Source organism: Rousettus aegyptiacus, unplaced genomic scaffold, assembly GCF_014176215.1.
Source record: "Rousettus aegyptiacus isolate mRouAeg1 unplaced genomic scaffold, mRouAeg1.p scaffold_m13_p_13, whole genome shotgun sequence".
NCBI classification, from domain to species: Eukaryota; Metazoa; Chordata; class Mammalia; order Chiroptera; family Pteropodidae; genus Rousettus; species Rousettus aegyptiacus.
Genome location: NW_023416288.1, coordinates 22209747 through 22223175, shown reverse-complemented (window position 1 = coordinate 22223175; position 13429 = coordinate 22209747).

Genomic DNA, 13429 nt, shown 5'->3' with positions numbered 1-13429 from the left:
CATTATTTGAAATAAACTGCTTACATTCCTTTCTTCAAATACAAACTCAGTGGTTCTCTATTTATATGTTTATACATCTTTACCAACAAGTAAATAAAATAAAATACATATTCAGAGATATATCAGTATTTTTGTAGGTGTTCAGGAAATCAGTAACTTAGATCTTTTTATATCCAACATGGATTTAATTATGTCCAAAAATATTTTAAAAAATGATAGTGTAAGTGGAACACAGTGTTCGAAATGAGATTTAACCCTCTGAACCGCAGTTTCACCATCAGTAAAACATGAATGATTATATGTGTAAGTCTCAATGTAACTTTTAGGATTAAAAGCGATAACATATAAAACACCTAGAATAGTGACTGAAACATAGCATACATTTAGTTAATGTTTCTACCTTTTCGATTCAGCTATCAAACTGGAAATTGACTATTATGAAAATTAACAAATCAAATGCTATGCAAATACACTTGTATGACACTTTTAGGGGATAAAGGAATAAACTAAATATGCATCAGTTTTGAGGCTACTGATGAGGATCTACCAACAGATTGTGCCATGCAGCCCTGACATTTTAATTTGACTCTGCCTCATCTAAATCAATTCTTTAAAGAATTGGTATATGTTATACAAAATATGACTCTTCCTATATTAACACATCTGATCTGTTTCCAGCTCCAAACAACATGAAACAACATAAAGACCACATTTCATTGATTAATGTAAAAGGGGAAATTTAATCGCACAAGCCTCATAAAATTCTTAAACATTTACAGATAATTATTTGATTTCCCATAGAATTTAATGGAAGCCTCAAAACAAAGGTAGAATGTAAAGGTGATTCAGAAGAAAGCATATTCTACAAGAAACCAAAATACTCAAACTAGCTTTACCTTCTCCTGATATATCAACTGTAGCCCAAAACTGTAATTTCTCAAAAGATATGATGCGGCAAACTTCTGGAGCAGAGGCAGTTTATGGAGGAACCGAAAGCTGAAGTCTGTTTGCTACAGCACTCTCAAAACTGGGGCTATAAATCTTTTATCTTTTATTGAAAAGGAATATGAGTGACATATCACAGTACCTACTACACCCAACCGTATGACATTCTATAAAGAATGCATTGTAAAAATAAAGCCATGAGTAGGTTAATGATAAAAAGATTGAAAAAAGAACACTGTAAAAACACTATTCAATTTTTTTAAGTGTACTTAAAATTTCAAAATATTACCAGGACTACAGAAGGATACTTCATAATGAAAGAAGTCTTAATTTTTCAGAAAGACAAACATCATAATGCATGTGTAACTAATACTAGAAATTCAACATGTATAATGCAAAACAATGGTAGAAATTAGAGAAATAGACAAACTATAATTAATAGTCTCAGACCTTAACACTCTTCTATCAGTAATGGAAAAATAAGTATATGCAAAATTGGCAAGAACATAGAACACTTAAACATTATTATTTAACTTAACATAATTGGTATTGCACAACACCATAACAAACAACAGAATATATATTCTTGTCAAGTGTATGTGAATCATGTACTATAATAAACCATACACTGACGCATAAAATAAATCTCAGTAAATGTAGAGAGACTGAAATTATATATATTCTCTGACCATGACTAGATTAAAGCAAATATCGATAACAAAGAAATGCCTGAAAAATCCACAAAAATTTGGAAATTGAGCAAAATATTTCTAAATATACTGTGGTCTCTAAAAATTGACAGGGAAACCCAAAAAATTGTTTTTGAAAAGAGGAAAAATTACATCAAAACACATCAAAATGTACAGACACATATACCAATGGAACAGAACAGTTTTCAAAAGTAGACTTTTAATTTTTGTAAGGTTGTCAAGATAATTCAATGGGGAAAAGATAGTCTTTTCAAATGTTGCTTGAAAAACTGTATGACCATGTGAAAAAAAAAATACTTCAATCCTTACCTCACATAACACATAAAAGCTAACTTTAAATGCATCATAGGTCAAAACAAACAAAAAAGCTAAAACTCTAAATGCTCTGAAAGAAAATAGAGTAAACAAATATTTCTTAGGCAAGACACTAGTAAAAATGATAAATTGGATTGTGTTCTTCTAAAGACACTTAAGAAAATGGAAGGCAAGCTAAGACTGAAGAAAATTATTTGCAGTACATATATCTGACAAAGGACTGGTATACAAAATATATAAAGAACTTCTATAACTCAAACATTTTTAAGTGGTCAAATATGTTAATAGACACTTCACAGAAAGATATATAAATAGCAATAAGCATATGAAAAGATATCCAGTATCATGAGGGAGCCTGAGGGAAATGCAAATTAAAAAATAAGAGCTATATACCCATTAGAATTGCTAAGATTAAAAAAACTGGCAATACTTAGTGTTGGAGAAAACACAGGGCAACTGTAACTCTTACGGATTGGTGGCGAGAGTATAAAGTATATAAAGATATTTTGTAAACCAGTTTTTTTTTTCGTAAAGGTAAGCATATCTTTATCATATAACCCAGCAATTCCACTCCTAGGTATTTATCTTAAAGAAATGGAAACACAGGTTCACAAAAAGACTTGTTCACAAGTGTTCAAAACAGCTTTATTCATCATAGCCCAAAACGGCCATCTACCCAAATATCCATCAACAAGTGAATGGATCAACAAATAGTATTTCTACACAACAGCAATGAAATTACTGATATTTACTTTATCTACTTGGGCAATTAAAAAAAACTATTGGTTTTTAGAACACACAATGAATGATCTCCAAAACATAATGCAGAATAAAGAAAGCTAGACAAAAAGAGTACCTACCAAATGAATCTTTTTATATGAAATTCTAGAATAAGAGAAACTAAAGTGAGAAAGGGAAGACTGAGTGTGATGGGAGATTGACTACAAAGGATAATGGGGGCAATTTTTAGGATGACGAAGATGTTCTATATCTTGATTGTCATAGTGGCAGTCACACAGTCGTATACAGACTTACTAAACTATAAATCTAAAATGATTGTGCTTTATTGTATGTAAATGAGGTCAATAAATGTGATTTTAAATCTATATTCATAAAAGATTAATTTACATTTATGATTGAGAGCAAATATCTTAAATAAAAGTTTTGCAATCCACATTTGTCTTAATGTGGATCCCCCAGAAGAATTTCCTGACACAAAGATTTAAATAAAAGTAGTTAATTCTGAAGGTGATTATAGGAGGCATCAGAAATGGTGTGAAGACGTGAGGCAGGGAAGGGAAGAAATTCAATAAAGTGTGCTCCATTAAGCAAGTTACTACTTTCTTTACACTGGTTTGGCATATCAGTGTAAAACACACGCATTGAAGTTATCCTTCCTGAAGGTCACTGGTCAAGGGCTCCTCCAGTCACTGTTGGAAGACTGTCCCTGGGACCCTGCGGAGCATTATTTCCTAGGAACTTCCTGGCTGCTGCACAGGTAGCAAAGCAGGCTCCAGTGAACAAAAGCACCTTTGGGAAAAGAAATACAGGTGCTGGTAGTTGAAAGTTGAGCTAATATGGACCGGAGTGGTAAAGAGAACAGGGACCTGTGCAGGGTACTGTCGCCTGCTACAACATTACCGGGAGAAAAAAAAAAAAAAAAATCCAACAATTCAAAGTATATCGCTGATTCAGAAATTTTAGCCATTTAGATATTAAAGACAACTTTAGATCACTGATACTTGTATTTCCACTTTGTTTTCAAAATTAACACATTTTTTACAACCATAAAGATGTAAGCCACAGGAACTGACCACAAATTTGAAAATCAGGCTTATGACCTTCAAATATGCTAGAAAATGTAAATATTATAGAATTTAGTCATTATCAAATTAAATACACATCAGTGAAAAGAGAAGACAAAATAGAAACATAATAAAAAATATTCTAATTATTCTTTCCAGCAGTGGTCTTCATTTAACATAGAACTACATCCTCCCGAGAATCAATGATCAGCAGCAATATATTTAGGGATAAATATAGTATTTAAGACACTTAACTACCAAACTATTATTCTGCAACAGAAGAACACTAAATATTATCCCAGAGGCCTAAGAGAATATAGATTTCTACATATAAAGAGGAACAATCCGACTTGTAATTGTTTTATTTTGATTTTTTAACATGAGTCGATATCAAGCACTACATGAATTTAAACTTCTAAATGAATATAAACTCTACATATTTAATTTCCAGGCCCAATAGCTTTGAATCGATTGTCCCATCATAGTATATCCATATGGATTAAATATATTAGCCGGGGCACAACAGCCTGCCCAGTTATACAATCAACTTATTTTTTCCAGCCACACGAATTATTACAGGATTTCCATTTTGTGATTTTTAGATTCTTTTCCAGTTTTCAAAGATTTGAGTACATATTCCTAGGAAACCTGAGTTCAGGTCTAACGTTAATACTCACAATTTCTGAAAAAATTTTCTAGATTAACAGATAATTCTGGTACCAACATCTGATTGTAAAGTATGCCTCAAATGTTTCCTGACATTTTAGAATGATGTAATAGTTAAAGTTTAAATTATTGTTTTATTTGTTCAATTCTTATTCAGAGATTTAAAATATATTTTAAAATATCTAGCTACATCAAAAATAACTTTTTACATAGCAGATAGTTAAGTATATAATAGGTAAACTTTTAAAGTAATACCCTATAACATCTTTCAAAATATCCCTTTGTTGATACCTTTGGTTCCACCTATGAGTTCATAATTCCTTATCACTTAATTTTGTTGTTTGTGTAGTTTTTTGCTTTTTTAATTTTAAAAACTTTGTTGTAGTTTTTTTTGGTTTTGTTTTGTTTTGTTTTGTTTTTACTTTTAAAAACCTTTCTGCAAATATGAAGAAAAGGAAGATTTCTCTTCCAAGGAAAAGGAATATACATACAATCTGGGGAGTTTTTTAGCCTTCATAAAAGTCAGCTTTGGAACCCCTACCCTAATTGCAAATCACATGCAGGTCTCCCAACATGAATTGGATATCATGGGCTTAAAATTTAACATCAACAGTCTTACATGTTATATATTCCTATTTAGCAACACCTAAAGGAAGAAACTATGAAAATCTCATGTTTATAACAGTAACAAAGTGACTGTTAGAAGGGACCCAAAGAAGGCATAGAAACTTTTTAAAATATAAAATTATTTTTCTCTTGTATGGGTTCCAAAGAAAGGGAGCAAACTTATTAGTTAGTAGAGATCTGAAGGTAATTTCTAGTTAATTTCAGAGAAGGTTTTAAAATATACTTATTTTTATAAAGCATCTGCATATGTAACTCAAATATGAAAAATAAATAAGGCACCATTGACCCCTTTCTTACTCACACACATCACAACCAGATCATCTAGGTTCCATCTTTAGGGTATGTCCAGGATCTAAAGATTTCTCACTGCCAGTATTGCTATAACTATGACTAAACCTGAGCCATCATCACCTCCCGCCTGCATTATTATAATAGCTTCATACCTGGCCTCTCTGCTTTCATCTCTCCCAACTTATATTCCATTTTCCATAGTGCAATCAGAGTGGTCCTTATAAAACATGTCATATCATATAACTTATCTGCTCTAAACCCTCTGAAGTTTCCTTTCCCATGCAGGGGCAAAGTCAAACTCCTGCTTCCTTTCTTAGCTCATCTGTCTTCCAAGGTTCTCTCCAGTGCTCTCTCTGCTTCAGCCACTCTAGCCATTTTGCCTTTCCTTAAAAGTACATGAAGCAAGCCCTTGACTCACACACTCATGATTGCTTTTCTCTAGTCATGGAATGCAATAACACTAAATATATGATTAGCTACCTCACTTTCTTCAAATATCACCATAGAATAGCTTTTCTAAACCACCATTTAAAAAGAAATGAATAACTTCAAAACCTCTCTCTGCTTCATTTATCTTTATACCACTTATTATCACCAGACATGCAATGTATTTATTTGGTGAGTGCTATCTTCTCCCATTAGATGCTAAGCTACATGAGGGCAGAAACTTTGCATTGTTTAATGCTGTAACCTTTGGACCTATACCAGTGCATGACACATAGTGAGCATTCTGTAAATATGTTGAAAAAATAAACTGATACTCTGGTGAAAAGTACCACACTCTCTTGGACTCCTTCATGTCCCACTGCAGAGTCCCAGAAGGCACCCAGTTGGAAGTTTAGGGATCCTTGAAACACACTTGCAAACCATGACTTAATCTAGAAACCCTGTTTTACAAATATAAAAGTAGGAGCTCCCAGGGAGAGTGGAGAGAGTATAATTGGGGTGTAATGGAGAGAGTGTTAGACTTCAAATTAGGTTAGTCCTATTTTCACTGTGGGGCATGTCCCTTGAAAAGGCCCTATAAGATACCCTAAACATTCTATTTCTTTCATATAAGTAAAGAATTAAGTTCTACATTTATCCATAAACTGTAAAAAATGTGAAGGAAAAAAAGAATAATTGAAGGTGTGTTTAAAAAGTTACTTATCCTCTACCCAGCTCCTTTGTACCTCTGTAATTATCTCTTTAATCGAAAACCATTTTTTATAAAGGTTATTTAAGCCAATATAAAATTAAGGATTTATATGGCAGGGAAAGCATCATAAAGGTCACAAAATCCTTTCTGCATTTTAATAAATAGCTTTGTCCTTCAATATAAGTATTATACTAAAACTCTATTTCAGTGTACTAGAACTATACTTTACCTGAAATAGATATTTAAAAAATTCTATCATGTGAATAAAATAATATCTAACAGATGTTAATTTCAAGTCACATAATCAATTGTGGAATTAATGCAATTTTATCTTTCTGTAACTTAATTTTTACCTTAAGTCCAATTTCTACCATATGGAGAATATTGAAATTCAACCAATTGAGGCCAATTTCAGTCTATCTAGGCGTTCTCCCAACCTGTTCCCAAGGTTGCATAAAACTTTCACAAGGCATATATAACGCTATGGTATTGGCAAGAGATGGCACCTGATTCTCATTCATCATCAGCCTTCACTGGTCTCCCCAGAGACACACCTCCCATCTGGGCTCCAGTAGTCAGGACTGGTAGATTGCTCCTGCATACTTCTCAAAGCCTTGTGGGTACACTGGGCTCTGTCAAGTTTATGCCACTCTTGCATATAACAGAAAATTTTCTGCTGTTCTCATGACACTTTTATACCCCATTCCCAATGACCCAGTTACTTCATATGGCCAAGCTTAACTCCACTGCTAGGCTTGCTGTTTTCCCAGATTCCATCCCAAGGTATGTGCTTTCTGCTTTCACATCCCCAAGCTCCAAGAGCACAAGGCTCTTTTCCAGAGACACACTGGCATTCATAATCTTGCCTCCATTAGTGAATGTCTTTTCTTCATAATGTGAATAAGGGGCACCTATTCTGATTGGGGGTAATGAGTTATGAGGCATGAAAGTGGAAAAAGCTACAGTTACCTAAGACAGAGAAAGCCCACATGGTCCAAAGAAGAAAATGCGTTTATGAAATGCATGAATGGGTTGGGGGCATGTACTTCAAATGGTCATGCATGAGGAATATCTGACAAATATCTGACCCCCAAAAAAGCTGTAAAATAAAAAAAAATTAAGAATTGCATTTGTAAACTCAACTAATCCCTTAGTGTTATAACTTACATAGAGTAAAATATAAATATTTCTGACTTGAACACAAATGTGATTTGAATGATAAATTTAATTTTTCCTAAAATTTGGGGGAAAATTAAAAGGTAGAGCTCAGGCTCAATTAACAATAAAAGAAGGGCTCATAACTTATGCAAATTATAGTTAAACCAATGAAGTGTAACTGCGTTCACACTTATGGATTCTCTTAAAGAATGTTAATTTTGAACATGAGCAAAACAAGAGTAAGAGGGAAAAAATGGAATGAGTATAACTATCACTGTTACAGTCAGAGGGCCAGGGTACAACAGGCAAAAGTATTAAGAGTATTTTAATCTCTCTCTTTTTTAAAAAAAATATAAATCTGGGCCACTAAAACTTGAGGAAATAAGACGGTTAGAATTTTTTGAAAACTTGAGGAAATAAGACGGTTAGAATTTTTTGGCATGTTTAAGAATAAGACTTGGAAAAATAAAAATGAAAAATGTCAGGAAAAAAAAAGGATTGAGCAGTCCCCACATCTCCCATCCACTTAAGCTTTATACGGAAAACACCATCATTAATTTTTGTTTTCCCTCTGTGAGAAAAACAAACAAATGATAAAACAATACAAAGTGTATAGCAGAAAGGCAGAAGGACGCATTTTGAAATGACAAAGATTGAAAACCATATTAAAATTACTTGACTCATTTTTGAGAAAAAAACTGAAGCCATGTTGTTTAAAGTTAGCTAAACATACAGTAGGATTTCCCTGAAAGGAGAATCCTATGCAAGGCCTGGATAATTCCTTGACCTAGAACTCTTCATACTCATCAAGCTCAAAGACACTTCTGGCCCCAACTCAAAATAATTTCACAAAAATGGTAAGGGAAACAACACTGGCTGCCACAGTAGTAGATTGGCATGGGCCATTCACTGCAGAGCTGAGTTTTGCCCAAGCAGTGGCCAGGACTGAATTTGCCACATGACTCTGAACCAAATTAGGGAAACAAGCAAGCAGCTGAAGAAAAACAAATGGATTAAATGAATTATTCATCTTGTTTCCATATAATGATATACTATGTCTATGCTCGTATTAAATGTGCTAATTTTATGTGTAACTTTTTTGAATGAAAGGTGAAAAATAAGAAATTAGAGTAATACAGAGGAGGAACAGTTTAAAAAGTCAGACTCTGGCGTCACAGAGATGGGAACTGACTCCTAGATGTATCACTCAAGAGATGTGCTACTTCGGGAAAGTCGCTTCCTATCTCCAAGCATCAGAATTCTCAATGCGACAGGAGCAGAAACAGTATTTATCTCATAAAGCTGTGAGGCTTAAATAAGAGAATGCATGGGAAATTTTCCGCGCAGTAAAGGGCTCATCTTTCAGTGTTCAGTAAACATTCGCCATTATAAGGGACTTGCACCCCTTTCACTTTGGAGTAAATGGAGTAGTAAGAGAAAATAATAATTGCTTACCTCTCTTAAAAAGTTCGTGAGGAAGTTCTGGTTCCGATGACAATGCAGAAAGATCCCGAAGTCACCTCCTTTGATGCACAGAACGAATTTACAGCTACGTATAGGAAAATTTCCTTTGGGGGAAAGAAAAAAAAAAAAAAACCTAAAAACTAGCAGAGCCACACCTCCTATTGGACAAATGAGCGGGAACCCACATGGAAGTGGGTAGGAGAGGCTGAGACACAATCTCCCCATAAACCCAATATCCCATGCAGGGACCTGCAATCCGGAGGAGACTCATGAAAAACCTAGAGCTTCTTTCTGAGGATGGAAGGGTTCATACCTCGTATTAGGCACTCCAACTTTTAAGAACTGCGTCTGCAAAATAAGCCCTTGAAAACCAGCAGGGCTGGCATCCACGAGATGCCCTCGGAACTGTCCCGCACGGAACTGTGGGAAACTGAGGACCAGCTCTTAAAGGGCCCTGCAGAAAAGTAGCCCTTTGAAAAGCGAGGAGACTTTATGCAAAAGAAGCTTGTTTGCTAATTTTAAATCATGGAACTGAGGGGCAGTGTCCTGCTGGGATACTCTGAGGATGGATGCTGGTGAGCGCCATCTTCACACTCTTCTTCTCTCTACCTTGCTAAAAAGTTGATGACAAACACCATCTTTTTTTTTTTTTACTTGTAAATAACAAGCAGAGACCAGCCTTGAAAATTTCCTTAGAAAAAACTAGTCATACAAACAAATCTTAATTTGGCTTATTTTGCAAGACTAACTTGACCTGGGTCATTTCTTGCTATGCCTCTGGAAATCTTAAGCAAAATTTAAACTGTTTACCAAAATTGATATAAGGTAACCACTATCCAGTTCCCTATCATTTACAAAAATATGAATATTATAACTAATCACTGAATAAACAAGTCACTGCTTTCTCACTGTATGATCAGCTTTATAACAATATACCCCTAAGCCTCATTCCATGTTCCGGTTTGAGCGCTCCTGCTCGCGGTTTACAAACTGCCTTTTGGTGGGTACACAAACTTTTATTAATTGTAACTTCAATGATTCATTGCTTCTGTTTCTGTTATTTCTAAACTTTTGATAGTTTATGACATCAAAAGTGGGATCCAAAGAAGACTCCCCAACAACTCCAGTGAACAAACAGGTGCTGCTACGCACAAGTCCAGTGAGTTCACTGCTGGAGTTGGAGGGTAAATCTCTCTTCCATCCAAATTCTGCTCTCTGAATTTTGAGCTCTCCTACTTGATTATGCATACTTGTATTTTGTATTTTGAGGATTCTTGATAAGTCACCCTATTCTGTTCAACCGGGGAGAAAACACACAATTCCCTGTGTTTGGGAACAGCTGTTAAGAAACAGCTCATACTTAAGTACCTTGGGGATTTGGGCAAAGATAGGTTCCACCTGGTCTAAAACTCTCTCTTCACCTACCTCAAAAAAACTCCTGCTTCCTATGTATATAACCACTACAGACCATGATCTTGTACCTTTTGGAAAATGGGTAAACTTTTGGATAATTTGGAATTGTAGCGGCCATTTTGGGAAAACTTTTACTTAGATACATCAGTCCACCTTAGGGGCTACTCTTGACAAGAGAAGGTCTTAAACCTCTCAGGATAATGGAATGAATTATTTGGTATGTAGAAGCTTCTAAAAGACAAAATGACTCAAAAAAAGTTCTAAAAGAATTCTTATAGCATGCAAATAAAAAGTCTAGTAAAAATCTTTGGCTATCTGAGCAGATTACCTTAATTTAATTCATCTTCTGGAAACACAATTTTGTTCCAACTGTTTTCTTATAAACTAGTGAGTTTTGTGTTGTACCTAGTTCATGTCTAGAATTTTAGAATGAAAATTATAAGGTTTCTGTTTGCATCTCTCTGTATGTTTATGTGTGTCTATATATGTGTATTATAGATATGTGGTATTTTCCAACCTCTGGATGGTATTGCTGAAATTTATTTGTAAAAAAAATAGTTTTGTTATAAAAAGCACACTGGTGCAAGATTAATATTTGATTTTCTCTCTATAAAAAAATATTTTTCTTGGATTATTGGTGTATGAACTTTGAGGGCATTATGCTAAGTGAAATAAGTGAAAGAAAGACAAATACTGTATGATCTCACTTACATGTGGAATCTAAAAACAAAGACAACAATAAAAAAGAAAAGCTTGTACATATAGAGGACAGATTGGGGAAGGGGATCAAATGGGTGAAGGCAGTCAAATGGTACAAACTTCCAGTTACTCAATAAGTCTTGGGAATGTAATGTACATTATGATGACTATAGTAAATAACACTGTATTGCATATTTGAAAGTTACTAAGAGTGTAAATCTTAAAAGTTCTTATCACAAGAAAACTATGTATGATGGTAGAAGTTAACTAGATTTATTTTGGTGATTATTTCACAATATATACAATATTGAATCATGTGCATCTGAAACTAGCATAATAAGCCAATTATACTCAATTTAAAAATTGTGAAATATTTTCAACCTGCTTAGGATATGTCACTTGACTCTACTTCCTACTAAAAATTTCTAAAAATGCAAAAACAAATTAATTTTAATAATAAAATTGGATTTCAGAAAATTGATGAAGTGAACTTTAGCAGTAACAGAAGCAATGATGTTTTATATATATATATATATATATATATATTTGGCAATAGCATTATTCTAACAACTTTCTTGCATTGTTTGTTTTAATAGTCCCCACCTCATTGGCTAAGTTTACTCCTGTATTTGAGTCAAGAAATTTGACCTTTGGAGAGTAGTAACATTCTAGTTATCTCTCTGGAGGTCTGACACAGCATTAGGAAGAAATGGAAAACTAGCACCTGCCAGATGTATGTGATGTGATCAGAGCTTTAGCTGTATATGTCTAATTCACTGGTTAGAATTTGGGAGAACGAACGTAGGGCACCTCCAATGGCATCTTCAATGGCAACAGCCACTACAGCCACTGACATGTCTATAAATATTCTGCATCCATCACTTTGGGACTTTCAAAGTCATCCTCCAATCCACCAATGTTAAAAGGCATATTCCTGCAAATGCAGAATTATAAATATTAAGGTACTTTTGATTAGCTAGATCTTTGGCCAATGGTTTGGCAATAGTGACTTTCTAATTTTAGGCTGTTTCTCTAGACCTTACTCACACAAATAAATTGAAACTAAAACTCTCTCATGGGATTTCTGTTCTTTGCCATTCTAGTAAAATGAGAAGCAATTGTAGATTAGTTACTTGAACATATTTCTGATAGAATTGGATATAAAACTTGATGGAACATCACAATTTTTAATTAAGAAACATTGTTTTTCTTATGCTCCCAAACCCTGAAATCATTCTTTGATATGCATTGGACTCCTGAGGAAAACTTAACCTAGCAGTTTTTCAGGATTCAATTCTGGCTATTAAGGTACTCAATTTTTGTCACCTACACACTAGGTAAATAGCAATTATTTTTATGCAAATTAATGTTTTTAAATTTTTAATTTTAATGAATCAACTGATTTGCATTTTGTTTAAATAAAAACATGAATATAAAATAAATTGATGATCGAATAAATACCAATAAATGTCTAAATTTGGTATATCAGTCAAGTCAAAGGTTTATAAACACAGCCATTGGAATTTATTTCAGGTAAAACTTGGCATTCAAAGTTGGTGGTGGAGACACAAATTGCTTTTCCAAAGAGCTGTTCATATTGGTTAAGCTGCTTCATACATACAAAGCAGTGAGGAAAAGGGAAAAAACAAACACTTTCTCAGGCTTCTCATGATTTTTTTTTAATCTATTCTATGCAAAAATATGGCTTACAATTTATTGCTGAAATGTAGGAACCTGAAGATTCCCAGTCCACAGGTTTAAATATAACAAGTATCTCAATTACTTGCAGGATTACTTCCAGAATTTTAGTATTAAACTGGTAACAGTTACACCCCTACTAATGCAGAGAAATTCTAATAAGAGCCATGGATTCAAAAAATGTCCAATTGAAACCAAACCATGACAATTCATTGTTTTTATTATAAATAGATAAACCAATAACTTGTATAAGTTTTCTTCCTTGAGGCAAGAAGCTTCAATAATTATTACTTTATAATAATTTTAATTTTACTAAAATGTTTTTGAAAACAATAGGTGATGACAAGTTTTGCCATGTTTGCATCAGATACTGTTTCCACCTTGAAGTTTTTTTCTATACCTTAGCAAAGGTGTGAAATATTTGAGATTCTAGAGAAGTTGATTTCCTTAGTGCAGCTTAAGGTTTATTTTTTCCAAATAGCTAATAATTTTCTAGCATA